The following is a 16243-nucleotide window of genomic DNA, read 5'->3' as shown; positions in this document are numbered from 1 at the left end:
CCATTCAGGGCTTTATAAGTAATAAGCAATATTTTAAAATCTATACGATGTTTAATAGGGAGCCAGTGCAGCGATGACAGGACCGGGCTAATATGGTCATACTTCCTGGTTCTAGTAAGAACTCTTGCTGCTGCATTTTGGACTAGCTGTAGTTTGTTTACTAAGCATGCAGAACAACCACCCAATAAAGCATTACAATAGTCTAACCTTGTAGTCATAAATGCATGGATTAACATTTCTGCATTTGAAATTGAGAGCATAGGTCGTAATTTAGATATATTTTTGAGATGGAAAAATGCAGTTTTACAAATGCTAGAAACGTGGCTTTCTAAGGAAAGATTGCGATCAAGTAGCACACCTAGGTTCCTAACTGATGACGAAGAATTGACAGAGCAACCATCAAGTCTTAGACAGTGTTCTAGGTTATTACAAGCAGAGTTTTTAGGCCCTATAATTAACACCTCTGTTTTTTCTGAATTTAGCAGTAAGAAATTACTCGTCATCCAATTTTTTATATCGACTATGCATTCCATTAGTTTTTCAAATTGGTGTGTTTCACCGGGCTGCGAGGAAATATAGAGCTGAGTATCATCAGCATAACAGTGAAAGCTAACACCATGTTTCCTGATGATATCTCCCAAGGGTAACATATAAAGCATGAAGAGTAGCGGCCCTAGTACTGAGCCTTGAGGTACTCCATACTGTACTTGTGATCGATATGATACATCTTCATTCACTGCTACGAACTGATGGCGGTCATATAAGTACGATTTAAACCATGCTAATGAACTTCCACTGATGCCAACAAAGTGTTCAAATCTATGCAAATGAATGCTGTGGTCAATTGTGTCAAACGCAGCACTAAGATCCAATAAAACTAATAGAGAGATACACCCACGATCAGATGATAAGAGCAGATCATTTGTAACTCTAAGGAGAGCAGTCTCAGTACTATGATACGGTCTAAATCCTGACTGGAAATCCTCACATATACCATTTTTCTCTAAGAAGGAATATAATTGTGAGGATACCACCTGTTCTAGTATCTTGGACAGAAAAGGGAGATTCGAGATTGGTCTATAATTAACAAGTTCTTTGGGGTCAAGTTGTGTTTTTTTTTTTATGAGAGGCTTAATAACCAGCCAGTTTGAAGGTTTTGGGGACATATCCTAATGACAATGAGGAATTAATAATAGTCAGAAGAGGACCTATGACTTCTGGAAGCACCTATTTTAGGAGCTTAGATGGTATAGGGTCTAACATACATGTTGTTGGTTTAGATGATTTAACAAGTTTATACAATTCTTCCTCTCCTATAGTAGAGAATGAGTGGAACTGTTCCTCAGGGGGTCTATAGTGCACTGTCTGATGTGATAATGTAGCTGACGGCTGAATGGTTGCAATTTTATCTCTAATAGTATCGATTTTAAAAAGTAAAGTATTTCATAAAGTCATTACTGTTGTGGTGTTGGGAAATGTCAACACTTGTTGAGGCTTTATTTTTCGTTAATTTAGCCACTGTATTGAATAAATACCTGGGGTTATGTTTGTTTTCTTCTAAAAGAGAAGAAAAGTAATCAGATCTAGCAGTTTTTAATGCTTTTCTGTAGGATATGCTACTTTCCCGCCAAGCAATACGAAATACCTCTAGTTTTGTTTTCCTCCAGCTGCGCTCCATTTTTTGGGCTGCTTTCTTTAGGGTGTGAGTATGCTCATTATACCATGGTGTCAAACTGTTTTCCTTAACCTTCCTTAAGCGTAAAGGAGCTGTATTTAAACTGTATTTAAAGTGCTAGAAAAGAGAGAGTCCATAGTTTCTGTTACATCATCAAGTTGTTCTGAGGTTTTGGATATGCTAAGGAATTTGGATACATCAGAAAGATAACTTAAAAAGCAGTCTTTTGTGGTAGAAGTGATGGTTCTTCGATACTTGTAACAAGAAGTAGAATTTACAATTCTGGCTATATGAAGTTTGCACTAAACTAAATAATGATCTTGGTGATTGCCTGAGATGGTGAGACTCACCGGAATGGTGGCTCGATCAACTCTTAAATTAAAATTAAATTAAATTAAAAATTAAAATTAAATTTATGCATTTAGCAGATGCTTTTGATCCAAAGCGACTTACAGTGCATTCAGGCTATCAATTTTTACATATCATGTATTCCCGGGGAATCGAACCCCCAACCTTGTGCTTGCTTGCTTGCTTGTGCAGTGCTCTACCAATTGAGCTACAGGAACTCTTGACAGAACACTGCCATCTAGAGCCATAATAATGGAGGAGTCCTTGAGTTCAATTAATGGAATGTTCTTCTCCAGCGCCTAAGTCTCGTCAATAAAATTTCCCTCAGCACTAGAGTCAATGAGAGACGTACAGGAAACAAACCAGGCCAGCGAAGTACCACAGACAACGTGGTGCTAGTCTTTCTAGAGCGGGAAAAAGATGTGGCGCTCGCCAGTATTCCCGGACCTACTGACGAGCAATGTCTTTTAACGGGCAAACTGCTACAAGGTGTCAGGAACGACCACAGTACATACAGAGCTTGTACAGGATGTGCTGCTGGCGTTCTGCAGAAGAGATCCGTATCCCGCTCACCTGCATAGACTCAGGAAATGGAGCAGCTTCATAGAAGACAGTGGGTGGAGTCAGGACTGCAGGTGGCTCAGGATTCGGGCAGCGATGCTGATCGAAGCGCTTATCCGAGCAAATGATCAAGTCCACCAGTTGATCTAGGCCCGAAGGGAAATTGCGAGCATAAATCTCATCCTTGAGATCCATGTTTAACCACTCCAAGAAATGTGCAACCAGTGCAGGCTCGTTCCAATCAGATGTGGCGTCTAGTATGCAGAACTCAACGGTGTAGTCGGGGCATGGAAAGCTTCCCTTGACACAGCACCACCAACAGATGAAAAGCCTCTCATCCATAAACAGAGTGATCAAAGACCTTTGCCATCTCTTCCTTGAAGATCTCAAACCTCTCACAACATGCCGCACCAGACTCCCAATGAGCCGTGGTCCAGTCGCGCGCCTGACCAGACAGCAGAGAGATAATATACGCCACCTTGGCACGGTCCTCAGCATAGGTAGAGGGTTGAAGGGGAGAATACCACCTCACAACGAGTCAAAAAGGCTCAACACTCAGCGGGTTCCCTCGAAAAACAAGGGGGGTTGTGGACTCTGGGCTCTAAGGGGCAGGTTGAGATTGGTGATCTCGACTGTTCACGATGAAGAAAATTAATGTGACTGTTAAAATCGGTGACCTGGGTTACAAAATTATCCACTGCATGTCTGGTGGCTGAGAGCTCCTCCTCATGTCTGCCCAATAAAGCTCCCTGCATATCCACAGCAGAGCGAATAGGCGAATAGGGTCAATGTGGCTAGATTATTCTGTCAGAGCGGGACAGAGGACCCAGAGGCAAATGGCTGGAAAACAGACAGTTTATTAGAGCAGTAGAAAACTTAGAGAACAAAAGCAGACTGTCAAGCACTGGCTCCTGAGGGTGAATCCAGCTGGCAGAACAGAAATGGTCCACAAAGGGAGAACAAGTCCAGGGCTTGTCAGAGGGCTTACGGAGAGCAAGTGGCACAGATCCACACCAGCAGACTCAGCACCACAGATGGCAGGTAACCAGGCGAGCTCTGGCAGCAAGAGGACTGGACAGAGAAAAGGTAAGATGAGCAGAGACTGTACAGCACAAACGAAACTAAGACTGAGGAAAAACTGACGATAAGTAAGGTGAGCATAGCTTGAAATGAGACGCTGAGTGACGCATTAGCATATACAATAATCTAGCAGAAAGCAGAGGGAAATAGCCGCAAGAATTAGAGTAGAGAAGGAACAGGTGTGTAGATGATCAGCGCGAGCGCTGATTGTAATAGCGAACAGCTGAGCTAAAGTGGCAGTAATGATGGGAGAGAGAGAGAAAAAGGGAGAAACTCAAACCCGACTCATGACACTCACATTTATGCAAGCATGCCGAAGTGCAGATCTAGTGTAAAAAGAGACCTGTGAAAACAAGGCGAAAACTAAGAGTTGGAAAGCAGATTGCTTTTAGGTTTTGAGTACGTCAGTAAGCATCCCACAAAAAAATCCTTACTCTGAGTGCAAGCTCAGCAGCTTTCCTGACTGATACAGTATGTAATTGCTAATTATATGTTGTTTACCTGATTGCTTTGCCTCTAACGAATGATCTAATGAATTTAAGATGCTAGAAAGTGGGTACAAATCGATAAGACCTGAGAGACTCTTTCTTCTGAAGTCGTGGCCTCATGGTTAGAGAGTTGGACTCGCAATCGAAGGGTTGTGAGTTCGAGTCTCTTGACCAGCAGGAATTATAGGAGGGGGGAGTGCATGTACAGTGCTCTCTTGTACAGTGCTCTCTCCACCTTCAATACCACGTCTGAGCAAGGCACCGAACCCCCAACTGCTCCCCAGGTGCCGCAGCATAAATGGCTGCCCACTGCTCCGGGTGTGTATTCACAGTGTGTGTGTTCACTGCTGTGTCTGTGCACTTTGGATGGGTTAAAAGCAGAGCACGAATTCCGAGTATGGGTCACCATACTTGGCTGTATGTCACTTCACTTTCACTTCATGAATTAGCATCTTGTCATTTTAAATTTCTATTAACACTTCTCACATTTTAAGTTGTAATGCTGCGGTATCTACTTTGATCTCTTCTGTTTCACTAAAACAAAATGGACACATCTGATCTTACAACATGATGAACAGATTCTTACTCAACTACAGAACGAGAAACCAAGATCTGCAACAGTGCTTACGTAAGAGTCCATTAAAACCTGCACAACCATTAACAGCTTCCAGACCACGCTCTTCTAAAAAAAAAAGAGACTGAGGTAATCTGCAGCCAGATATAAATCTGCCTATATTAAATGTACTGTTTTTTTCTTTCTAAAAGAAATCCAGAAATAAAAAATAAAAGTAGCACCAGAGAAGATGGATTTGCATTGATGAGAATGTAACTATATCTTACTCACGGTAGTGCCATATTTAAGTTTCGACAGAATGGAAAAGAAGCTGTGAAGGATAAAAGTGCAGAGTTTGATGTTTTGTTTTTTAACAACATACCAATTGTTCAGCTGATGAAATGCCTTTCCGAAAAATGTGAGCTGGCAAAAATTACAGGATCTCTGCCCTTACAGTGTGTGCCATTTTAAATACTAAGTCTGTCCATTAACGGTCTCATTTTCATCCACATTAAAATATTGCATCTAACCTGACTAAAGTTATCACAAATGATTCACAGTTAACCCATGAAAGTGATCAAATTAATACCATGAATGCACTATAAATGGAAGCGTAAGCGCAAGTTCTACTACGAAGACTTAATTAGCACATCACATTCCAAATAAGGTCTAGCCAATCGGTTCTCAGCACAAAGGGATAAAAAAGTGCACTACTCACATCTTATTGTGTTTGAAGATACTGCCGCTGTTGTTTCCCTCCATCCTCCCCACCACCACCAGGTTGGCCCTGTCCATGCGGTTGGTAGGCTCCACCCTGCCTTCGTCGTCGGCAGGATTAGCTGGTATCTACAAACTTCAGATCCATGCTATGGATGGGGCCTACGCCAAAATAATTCTGTTTTTTGTAAATAAATACTTCAGTCTTATCTGTATCTCCTGAGTCTTTCTGGTAGAACTGGTTGTCAGTTGACATGGAGGTGAGAAGACATTCATTTCATGCTCAATAGGAGCTGACTGACAGGCTTGTGCAGGGGACTGTGAGATTAACAGGAGAGCAAGTGGTAAGAGTCCTAAAAAATTGCACATTTTGAGACATGCAAATAGAAAACCTAGGATATCCTTGAAATCCACCTACTTCAAGTTAAAAATTTAAATTTCAGTTGCTAGCTTAAATTTTAAGTGCTTAATTTAATCTATTGTAATTTAGAAACTAAATTGTAATTAATTAAGTTAACTTGATTAAGTAAAGTAATGGAAAAACATGTTACCATGACTTTATTGATTTTTATTATTGTGGTAGCCAAACAATACTAAAATAAACTAAGTCACGATCTTGGATTGACCCCAGGAAACTGAATTGGACCAACAAGAAGAGGAATGTATTAAATTATATTCAAGAAACTTCAACAAGTAACGCATTGAGAAATTAGGAGCTTTTCAAAAGTCCATAAAATATATAAACTGATGAAATATATAAACTAGTTTCAAATTTCAAACATATCCATCTATGACCTCCACTCAGTGTTGTAGTCGAGACCAGCTCATTCGAGTCCGAGTCCAGATCGAGTCCAGAGAGGGTCGAGTCCGAGACAAGACCGAGTTCAGAAAGGGTCGAGTCCGAGTCAAGACCGAGTTCAGAAAGGGTCGAGTCCGAGTCAAGACTGAGACCAGAGAGATTGGGTCTTTGACAAGACCTAAAGAAATCTTCAAGAGTATGTAAAATGTTTGGTGGAAACAATAAAGGGTAAAAGGGCCACATAGTATGTGGTGTAAAGGTAATTTTATTAGTATTATGAATTGTAACTTGTCAATATTAAGTGCTCATTTTCACATAACATCGTTGTACCACTATACACATCCATATAACCTTTCTAGTACAAGTAACATTACTGTACCACTATAACTGTAAATGTTAAACTGTAACAGCTTTTACATAACTTTTATCCTTGAAGCTTAACTAATGACTGCTAATATCCTTACAATGTCTTGGATTATGTGCACTTTAGATGTTGTGAAGATTACAGATGGGCATAATTACTTTTCAAAAAAATAAGTGAGGAGACCATCCTGCTACCCAACCAAGCACGATGTGGTCTCATGATCAATCCACCCCAACTAAAAAACTCTCTCTACTGGTGCAGAGGAAACGGGGACTGACAACAGTTACCATTTTATCACTTTCTGTAACAGCAACGGATAATCTAATGCTTATTTCCCTGGATGGTGCATTTTAATGCAGGGTAAAATACACACTAGTCCAAGTTTTTTTTTTTTGTTACGGAGGGCATACACACAAGAGCCAACTGACTGTCCAGGAAAATTTCATGCAAAAGTGTGTATGTGCCAGGGGAAGAAAGCTGGATGAAATGCCATATAAGTTCAATGCATTCTGTCAGACATGTTTTTGGGGGGAGATGATTAGTGTTGAGACAGTCAGTCTGTGTCTGTATTCATTATATAAGTTTATAAAACGATATTTGTTTTTTTTCTGTGACCATTGTGTCCTACTTTGTAAAAATAACACAGTTGAGAGAAATAATGTAGGAATGTGGCTTTCTGGAAAGCGGGATCACTACAGGCGGATGGCAGTAGGGTAACTTAAGGCCGGTGACACACTGGCTGCGTGGCTTCTCTGCTGCGTGCCAGAAAGGTGGTGGCTGCTTTGCGTTTTCTGTGTCTTTACACACCAGAAGCGTGCCTGCACGCGGCGCTTGGCGCGCTGCTGCGGCTGTAGGTGACATAGAGGGAGGCCGCCGAAAAACCAGGCTCTTGTCTTCATGACAACAATATAATTTTTTATTTTTTTTTTACATACCTACTGATAGGACACCGTCAACAGTATTGACGGCACAATAGAGTATGTTTGACAGGTGCAATATTTGAAAATCGTTCATTATTAATTTATTTTTTAAATTACATTTATATCTGAATTTATGCCAACCTATAGACTTTCAAATATCAAAATGTCATGAATTAATATGTATTTGTGTACAAAATGACATATAAACATATTTTACTTTTTTGCCTGGAAACGCTTCCAACATGCACGCGTGTCGCGTGAAAAATAGGCGTCGGTTCTATTTCTAGCATGCACGGGTTTTACGCGCGTCTCACGCAGGCAGTCTGCAAGCTCTAACCTGTTAACATGGGAGCCGAATTAAAAACAGACACGCCACGCAGCTGAGGCGCTTGCGCCACACATCCAGTGTGTCGCTGGCCTAACGTCTCACGTCAAAAGAAAATCACCAGTCATTGGATGTCTCAAACATACATCAATTTAAATAAACATTAACATACAGTAATAATCATGAAATATTTTGATTGGGACTCGAGTGGACTCGGGCATAAGTCCGATTCCTAATATGTTCGAGTCCGAGTCAATACCGAGTCAAAATGCACACGAGTCCATGACAACGAGTCATATGCACAAGCCTTGGGGCAGAGAATCTTGTTCTTGTTGCTAATTTCATTGCCTTTTACCTCGACCGTGTCTAAAAGTGATAGTTTGATACTTTTCAAACTCATATGCTGCTATATGTTCTGCGCAACACAAAAGGACAAAGTCTGAAATAATGTTCTATGTACTATATGATGCTTTCATGTGTTGTTGCATCCTTATTGATGCCTGACAGCAAAACAAAAACAAGGGGGGTTGTGGACTCTGGGCTCTAAGGGGCAGGTTGAGATTGGTGATCTCGACTGTTCACGATGAAGAAAATTAATGTGACTGTTAAAATCGGTGACCTGGGTTACAAAATTATCCACTGCATGTCTGGTGGCTGAGAGCTCCTCCTCATGTCTGCCCAATAAAGCTCCCTGCATATCCACAGCAGAGCGAATAGGCGAATAGGGTCAATGTGGCTAGATTATTCTGTCAGAGCGGGACAGAGGACCCAGAGGCAAATGGCTGGAAAACAGACAGTTTATTAGAGCAGTAGAAAACTTAGAGAACAAAAGCAGACTGTCAAGCACTGGCTCCTGAGGGTGAATCCAGCTGGCAGAACAGAAATGGTCCACAAAGGGAGAACAAGTCCAGGGCTTGTCAGAGGGCTTACGGAGAGCAAGTGGCACAGATCCACACCAGCAGACTCAGCACCACAGATGGCAGGTAACCAGGCGAGCTCTGGCAGCAAGAGGACTGGACAGAGAAAAGGTAAGATGAGCAGAGACTGTACAGCACAAACGAAACTAAGACTGAGGAAAAACTGACGATAAGTAAGGTGAGCATAGCTTGAAATGAGACGCTGAGTGACGCATTAGCATATACAATAATCTAGCAGAAAGCAGAGGGAAATAGCCGCAAGAATTAGAGTAGAGAAGGAACAGGTGTGTAGATGATCAGCGCGAGCGCTGATTGTAATAGCGAACAGCTGAGCTAAAGTGGCAGTAATGATGGGAGAGAGAGAGAAAAAGGGAGAAACTCAAACCCGACTCATGACACTCACATTTATGCAAGCATGCCGAAGTGCAGATCTAGTGTAAAAAGAGACCTGTGAAAACAAGGCGAAAACTAAGAGTTGGAAAGCAGATTGCTTTTAGGTTTTGAGTACGTCAGTAAGCATCCCACAAAAAAATCCTTACTCTGAGTGCAAGCTCAGCAGCTTTCCTGACTGATACAGTATGTAATTGCTAATTATATGTTGTTTACCTGATTGCTTTGCCTCTAACGAATGATCTAATGAATTTAAGATGCTAGAAAGTGGGTACAAATCGATAAGACCTGAGAGACTCTTTCTTCTGAAGTCGTGGCCTCATGGTTAGAGAGTTGGACTCGCAATCGAAGGGTTGTGAGTTCGAGTCTCTTGACCAGCAGGAATTATAGGAGGGGGGAGTGCATGTACAGTGCTCTCTTGTACAGTGCTCTCTCCACCTTCAATACCACGTCTGAGCAAGGCACCGAACCCCCAACTGCTCCCCAGGTGCCGCAGCATAAATGGCTGCCCACTGCTCCGGGTGTGTATTCACAGTGTGTGTGTTCACTGCTGTGTCTGTGCACTTTGGATGGGTTAAAAGCAGAGCACGAATTCCGAGTATGGGTCACCATACTTGGCTGTATGTCACTTCACTTTCACTTCATGAATTAGCATCTTGTCATTTTAAATTTCTATTAACACTTCTCACATTTTAAGTTGTAATGCTGCGGTATCTACTTTGATCTCTTCTGTTTCACTAAAACAAAATGGACACATCTGATCTTACAACATGATGAACAGATTCTTACTCAACTACAGAACGAGAAACCAAGATCTGCAACAGTGCTTACGTAAGAGTCCATTAAAACCTGCACAACCATTAACAGCTTCCAGACCACGCTCTTCTAAAAAAAAAAGAGACTGAGGTAATCTGCAGCCAGATATAAATCTGCCTATATTAAATGTACTGTTTTTTTCTTTCTAAAAGAAATCCAGAAATAAAAAATAAAAGTAGCACCAGAGAAGATGGATTTGCATTGATGAGAATGTAACTATATCTTACTCACGGTAGTGCCATATTTAAGTTTCGACAGAATGGAAAAGAAGCTGTGAAGGATAAAAGTGCAGAGTTTGATGTTTTGTTTTTTAACAACATACCAATTGTTCAGCTGATGAAATGCCTTTCCGAAAAATGTGAGCTGGCAAAAATTACAGGATCTCTGCCCTTACAGTGTGTGCCATTTTAAATACTAAGTCTGTCCATTAACGGTCTCATTTTCATCCACATTAAAATATTGCATCTAACCTGACTAAAGTTATCACAAATGATTCACAGTTAACCCATGAAAGTGATCAAATTAATACCATGAATGCACTATAAATGGAAGCGTAAGCGCAAGTTCTACTACGAAGACTTAATTAGCACATCACATTCCAAATAAGGTCTAGCCAATCGGTTCTCAGCACAAAGGGATAAAAAAGTGCACTACTCACATCTTATTGTGTTTGAAGATACTGCCGCTGTTGTTTCCCTCCATCCTCCCCACCACCACCAGGTTGGCCCTGTCCATGCGGTTGGTAGGCTCCACCCTGCCTTCGTCGTCGGCAGGATTAGCTGGTATCTACAAACTTCAGATCCATGCTATGGATGGGGCCTACGCCAAAATAATTCTGTTTTTTGTAAATAAATACTTCAGTCTTATCTGTATCTCCTGAGTCTTTCTGGTAGAACTGGTTGTCAGTTGACATGGAGGTGAGAAGACATTCATTTCATGCTCAATAGGAGCTGACTGACAGGCTTGTGCAGGGGACTGTGAGATTAACAGGAGAGCAAGTGGTAAGAGTCCTAAAAAATTGCACATTTTGAGACATGCAAATAGAAAACCTAGGATATCCTTGAAATCCACCTACTTCAAGTTAAAAATTTAAATTTCAGTTGCTAGCTTAAATTTTAAGTGCTTAATTTAATCTATTGTAATTTAGAAACTAAATTGTAATTAATTAAGTTAACTTGATTAAGTAAAGTAATGGAAAAACATGTTACCATGACTTTATTGATTTTTATTATTGTGGTAGCCAAACAATACTAAAATAAACTAAGTCACGATCTTGGATTGACCCCAGGAAACTGAATTGGACCAACAAGAAGAGGAATGTATTAAATTATATTCAAGAAACTTCAACAAGTAACGCATTGAGAAATTAGGAGCTTTTCAAAAGTCCATAAAATATATAAACTGATGAAATATATAAACTAGTTTCAAATTTCAAACATATCCATCTATGACCTCCACTCAGTGTTGTAGTCGAGACCAGCTCATTCGAGTCCGAGTCCAGATCGAGTCCAGAGAGGGTCGAGTCCGAGACAAGACCGAGTTCAGAAAGGGTCGAGTCCGAGTCAAGACCGAGTTCAGAAAGGGTCGAGTCCGAGTCAAGACTGAGACCAGAGAGATTGGGTCTTTGACAAGACCTAAAGAAATCTTCAAGAGTATGTAAAATGTTTGGTGGAAACAATAAAGGGTAAAAGGGCCACATAGTATGTGGTGTAAAGGTAATTTTATTAGTATTATGAATTGTAACTTGTCAATATTAAGTGCTCATTTTCACATAACATCGTTGTACCACTATACACATCCATATAACCTTTCTAGTACAAGTAACATTACTGTACCACTATAACTGTAAATGTTAAACTGTAACAGCTTTTACATAACTTTTATCCTTGAAGCTTAACTAATGACTGCTAATATCCTTACAATGTCTTGGATTATGTGCACTTTAGATGTTGTGAAGATTACAGATGGGCATAATTACTTTTCAAAAAAATAAGTGAGGAGACCATCCTGCTACCCAACCAAGCACGATGTGGTCTCATGATCAATCCACCCCAACTAAAAAACTCTCTCTACTGGTGCAGAGGAAACGGGGACTGACAACAGTTACCATTTTATCACTTTCTGTAACAGCAACGGATAATCTAATGCTTATTTCCCTGGATGGTGCATTTTAATGCAGGGTAAAATACACACTAGTCCAAGTTTTTTTTTTTTGTTACGGAGGGCATACACACAAGAGCCAACTGACTGTCCAGGAAAATTTCATGCAAAAGTGTGTATGTGCCAGGGGAAGAAAGCTGGATGAAATGCCATATAAGTTCAATGCATTCTGTCAGACATGTTTTTGGGGGGAGATGATTAGTGTTGAGACAGTCAGTCTGTGTCTGTATTCATTATATAAGTTTATAAAACGATATTTGTTTTTTTTCTGTGACCATTGTGTCCTACTTTGTAAAAATAACACAGTTGAGAGAAATAATGTAGGAATGTGGCTTTCTGGAAAGCGGGATCACTACAGGCGGATGGCAGTAGGGTAACTTAAGGCCGGTGACACACTGGCTGCGTGGCTTCTCTGCTGCGTGCCAGAAAGGTGGTGGCTGCTTTGCGTTTTCTGTGTCTTTACACACCAGAAGCGTGCCTGCACGCGGCGCTTGGCGCGCTGCTGCGGCTGTAGGTGACATAGAGGGAGGCCGCCGAAAAACCAGGCTCTTGTCTTCATGACAACAATATAATTTTTTATTTTTTTTTTACATACCTACTGATAGGACACCGTCAACAGTATTGACGGCACAATAGAGTATGTTTGACAGGTGCAATATTTGAAAATCGTTCATTATTAATTAATTTTTTAAATTACATTTATATCTGAATTTATGCCAACCTATAGACTTTCAAATATCAAAATGTCATGAATTAATATGTATTTGTGTACAAAATGACATATAAACATATTTTACTTTTTTGCCTGGAAACGCTTCCAACATGCACGCGTGTCGCGTGAAAAATAGGCGTCGGTTCTATTTCTAGCATGCACGGGTTTTACGCGCGTCTCACGCAGGCAGTCTGCAAGCTCTAACCTGTTAACATGGGAGCCGAATTAAAAACAGACACGCCACGCAGCTGAGGCGCTTGCGCCACACATCCAGTGTGTCGCTGGCCTAACGTCTCACGTCAAAAGAAAATCACCAGTCATTGGATGTCTCAAACATACATCAATTTAAATAAACATTAACATACAGTAATAATCATGAAATATTTTGATTGGGACTCGAGTGGACTCGGGCATAAGTCCGATTCCTAATATGTTCGAGTCCGAGTCAATACCGAGTCAAAATGCACACGAGTCCATGACAACGAGTCATATGCACAAGCCTTGGGGCAGAGAATCTTGTTCTTGTTGCTAATTTCATTGCCTTTTACCTCGACCGTGTCTAAAAGTGATAGTTTGATACTTTTCAAACTCATATGCTGCTATATGTTCTGCGCAACACAAAAGGACAAAGTCTGAAATAATGTTCTATGTACTATATGATGCTTTCATGTGTTGTTGCATCCTTATTGATGCCTGACAGCAAAACAAAAACAAGGGGGGTTGTGGACTCTGGGCTCTAAGGGGCAGGTTGAGATTGGTGATCTCGACTGTTCACGATGAAGAAAATTAATGTGACTGTTAAAATCGGTGACCTGGGTTACAAAATTATCCACTGCATGTCTGGTGGCTGAGAGCTCCTCCTCATGTCTGCCCAATAAAGCTCCCTGCATATCCACAGCAGAGCGAATAGGCGAATAGGGTCAATGTGGCTAGATTATTCTGTCAGAGCGGGACAGAGGACCCAGAGGCAAATGGCTGGAAAACAGACAGTTTATTAGAGCAGTAGAAAACTTAGAGAACAAAAGCAGACTGTCAAGCACTGGCTCCTGAGGGTGAATCCAGCTGGCAGAACAGAAATGGTCCACAAAGGGAGAACAAGTCCAGGGCTTGTCAGAGGGCTTACGGAGAGCAAGTGGCACAGATCCACACCAGCAGACTCAGCACCACAGATGGCAGGTAACCAGGCGAGCTCTGGCAGCAAGAGGACTGGACAGAGAAAAGGTAAGATGAGCAGAGACTGTACAGCACAAACGAAACTAAGACTGAGGAAAAACTGACGATAAGTAAGGTGAGCATAGCTTGAAATGAGACGCTGAGTGACGCATTAGCATATACAATAATCTAGCAGAAAGCAGAGGGAAATAGCCGCAAGAATTAGAGTAGAGAAGGAACAGGTGTGTAGATGATCAGCGCGAGCGCTGATTGTAATAGCGAACAGCTGAGCTAAAGTGGCAGTAATGATGGGAGAGAGAGAGAAAAAGGGAGAAACTCAAACCCGACTCATGACACTCACATTTATGCAAGCATGCCGAAGTGCAGATCTAGTGTAAAAAGAGACCTGTGAAAACAAGGCGAAAACTAAGAGTTGGAAAGCAGATTGCTTTTAGGTTTTGAGTACGTCAGTAAGCATCCCACAAAAAAATCCTTACTCTGAGTGCAAGCTCAGCAGCTTTCCTGACTGATACAGTATGTAATTGCTAATTATATGTTGTTTACCTGATTGCTTTGCCTCTAACGAATGATCTAATGAATTTAAGATGCTAGAAAGTGGGTACAAATCGATAAGACCTGAGAGACTCTTTCTTCTGAAGTCGTGGCCTCATGGTTAGAGAGTTGGACTCGCAATCGAAGGGTTGTGAGTTCGAGTCTCTTGACCAGCAGGAATTATAGGAGGGGGGAGTGCATGTACAGTGCTCTCTTGTACAGTGCTCTCTCCACCTTCAATACCACGTCTGAGCAAGGCACCGAACCCCCAACTGCTCCCCAGGTGCCGCAGCATAAATGGCTGCCCACTGCTCCGGGTGTGTATTCACAGTGTGTGTGTTCACTGCTGTGTCTGTGCACTTTGGATGGGTTAAAAGCAGAGCACGAATTCCGAGTATGGGTCACCATACTTGGCTGTATGTCACTTCACTTTCACTTTCACTTCATGAATTAGCATCTTGTCATTTTAAATTTCTATTAACACTTCTCACATTTTAAGTTGTAATGCTGCGGTATCTACTTTGATCTCTTCTGTTTCACTAAAACAAAATGGACACATCTGATCTTACAACATGATGAACAGATTCTTACTCAACTACAGAACGAGAAACCAAGATCTGCAACAGTGCTTACGTAAGAGTCCATTAAAACCTGCACAACCATTAACAGCTTCCAGACCACGCTCTTCTAAAAAGAAAAAGAGACTGAGATAATCTGCAGCCAGATATAACTCTGCCTATATTAAATGTACTGTTTTTTTCTTTCTAAAAGAAATCCAGAAATAAAAAATAAAAGTAGCACCAGAGAAGATGGATTTGCATTGATGAGAATGTAACTATATCTTACTCACGGTAGTGCCATATTTAAGTTTCGACAGAATGGAAAAGAAGCTGTGAAGGATAAAAGTGCAGAGTTTGATGTTTTGTTTTTTAACAACATACCAATTGTTCAGCTGATGAAATGCCTTTCCGAAAAATGTGAGCTGGCAAAAATTACAGGATCTCTGCCCTTACAGTGTGTGCCATTTTAAATACTAAGTCTGTCCATTAACGGTCTCATTTTCATCCACATTAAAATATTGCATCTAACCTGACTAAAGTTATCACAAATGATTCACAGTTAACCCATGAAAGTGATCAAATTAATACCATGAATGCACTATAAATGGAAGCGTAAGCGCAAGTTCTACTACGAAGACTTAATTAGCACATCACATTCCAAATAAGGTCTAGCCAATCGGTTCTCAGCACAAAGGGATAAAAAAGTGCACTACTCACATCTTATTGTGTTTGAAGATACTGCCGCTGTTGTTTCCCTCCATCCTCCCCACCACCACCAGGTTGGCCCTGTCCATGCGGTTGGTAGGCTCCACCCTGCCTTCGTCGTCGGCAGGATTAGCTGGTATCTACAAACTTCAGATCCATGCTATGGATGGGGCCTACGCCAAAATAATTCTGTTTTTTGTAAATAAATACTTCAGTCTTATCTGTATCTCCTGAGTCTTTCTGGTAGAACTGGTTGTCAGTTGACATGGAGGTGAGAAGACATTCATTTCATGCTCAATAGGAGCTGACTGACAGGCTTGTGCAGGGGACTGTGAGATTAACAGGAGAGCAAGTGGTAAGAGTCCTAAAAAATTGCACATTTTGAGACATGCAAATAGAAAACCTAGGATATCCTTGAAATCCACCTACTTCAAGTTAAAAATTTAAAT

At 41.1% G+C, this 16243-nt stretch overlaps 2 long non-coding RNA genes across 4 annotated transcripts; both read right to left on the bottom strand.

Annotated features, from left to right (window-relative positions):
- Window positions 1–3421: 3421 nt before the first annotated feature.
- LOC127964618 (uncharacterized) lies at window positions 3422–10680 on the bottom strand. 2 transcript variants are annotated; one of them, XR_008155088.1, is made up of 3 exons: window positions 10612–10680; window positions 9151–9195; window positions 3422–3655 (listed from the first exon to the last, which is right to left on the bottom strand). It is a non-coding gene; the product is annotated as an uncharacterized LOC127964618 (long non-coding RNA). The 2 variants fall into 2 exon arrangements; XR_008155087.1 differs by lacking the exon at window positions 3422–3655 and adding an exon at window positions 8610–8843.
- Window positions 10681–13797: 3117 nt separating this feature from the next.
- LOC127964616 (uncharacterized) lies at window positions 13798–15875 on the bottom strand. 2 transcript variants are annotated; one of them, XR_008155085.1, is made up of 3 exons: window positions 15807–15875; window positions 14339–14383; window positions 13798–14031 (listed from the first exon to the last, which is right to left on the bottom strand). It is a non-coding gene; the product is annotated as an uncharacterized LOC127964616 (long non-coding RNA). The 2 variants fall into 2 exon arrangements; XR_008155086.1 differs by lacking the exon at window positions 15807–15875 and adding an exon at window positions 15471–15717.
- Window positions 15876–16243: the final 368 nt, after the last annotated feature.

Source organism: Carassius gibelio, chromosome B9, assembly GCF_023724105.1.
Source record: "Carassius gibelio isolate Cgi1373 ecotype wild population from Czech Republic chromosome B9, carGib1.2-hapl.c, whole genome shotgun sequence".
NCBI lineage: Eukaryota > Metazoa > Chordata > Actinopteri > Cypriniformes > Cyprinidae > Carassius > Carassius gibelio.
This window is presented reverse-complemented; position numbering and strand designations above follow the sequence as displayed.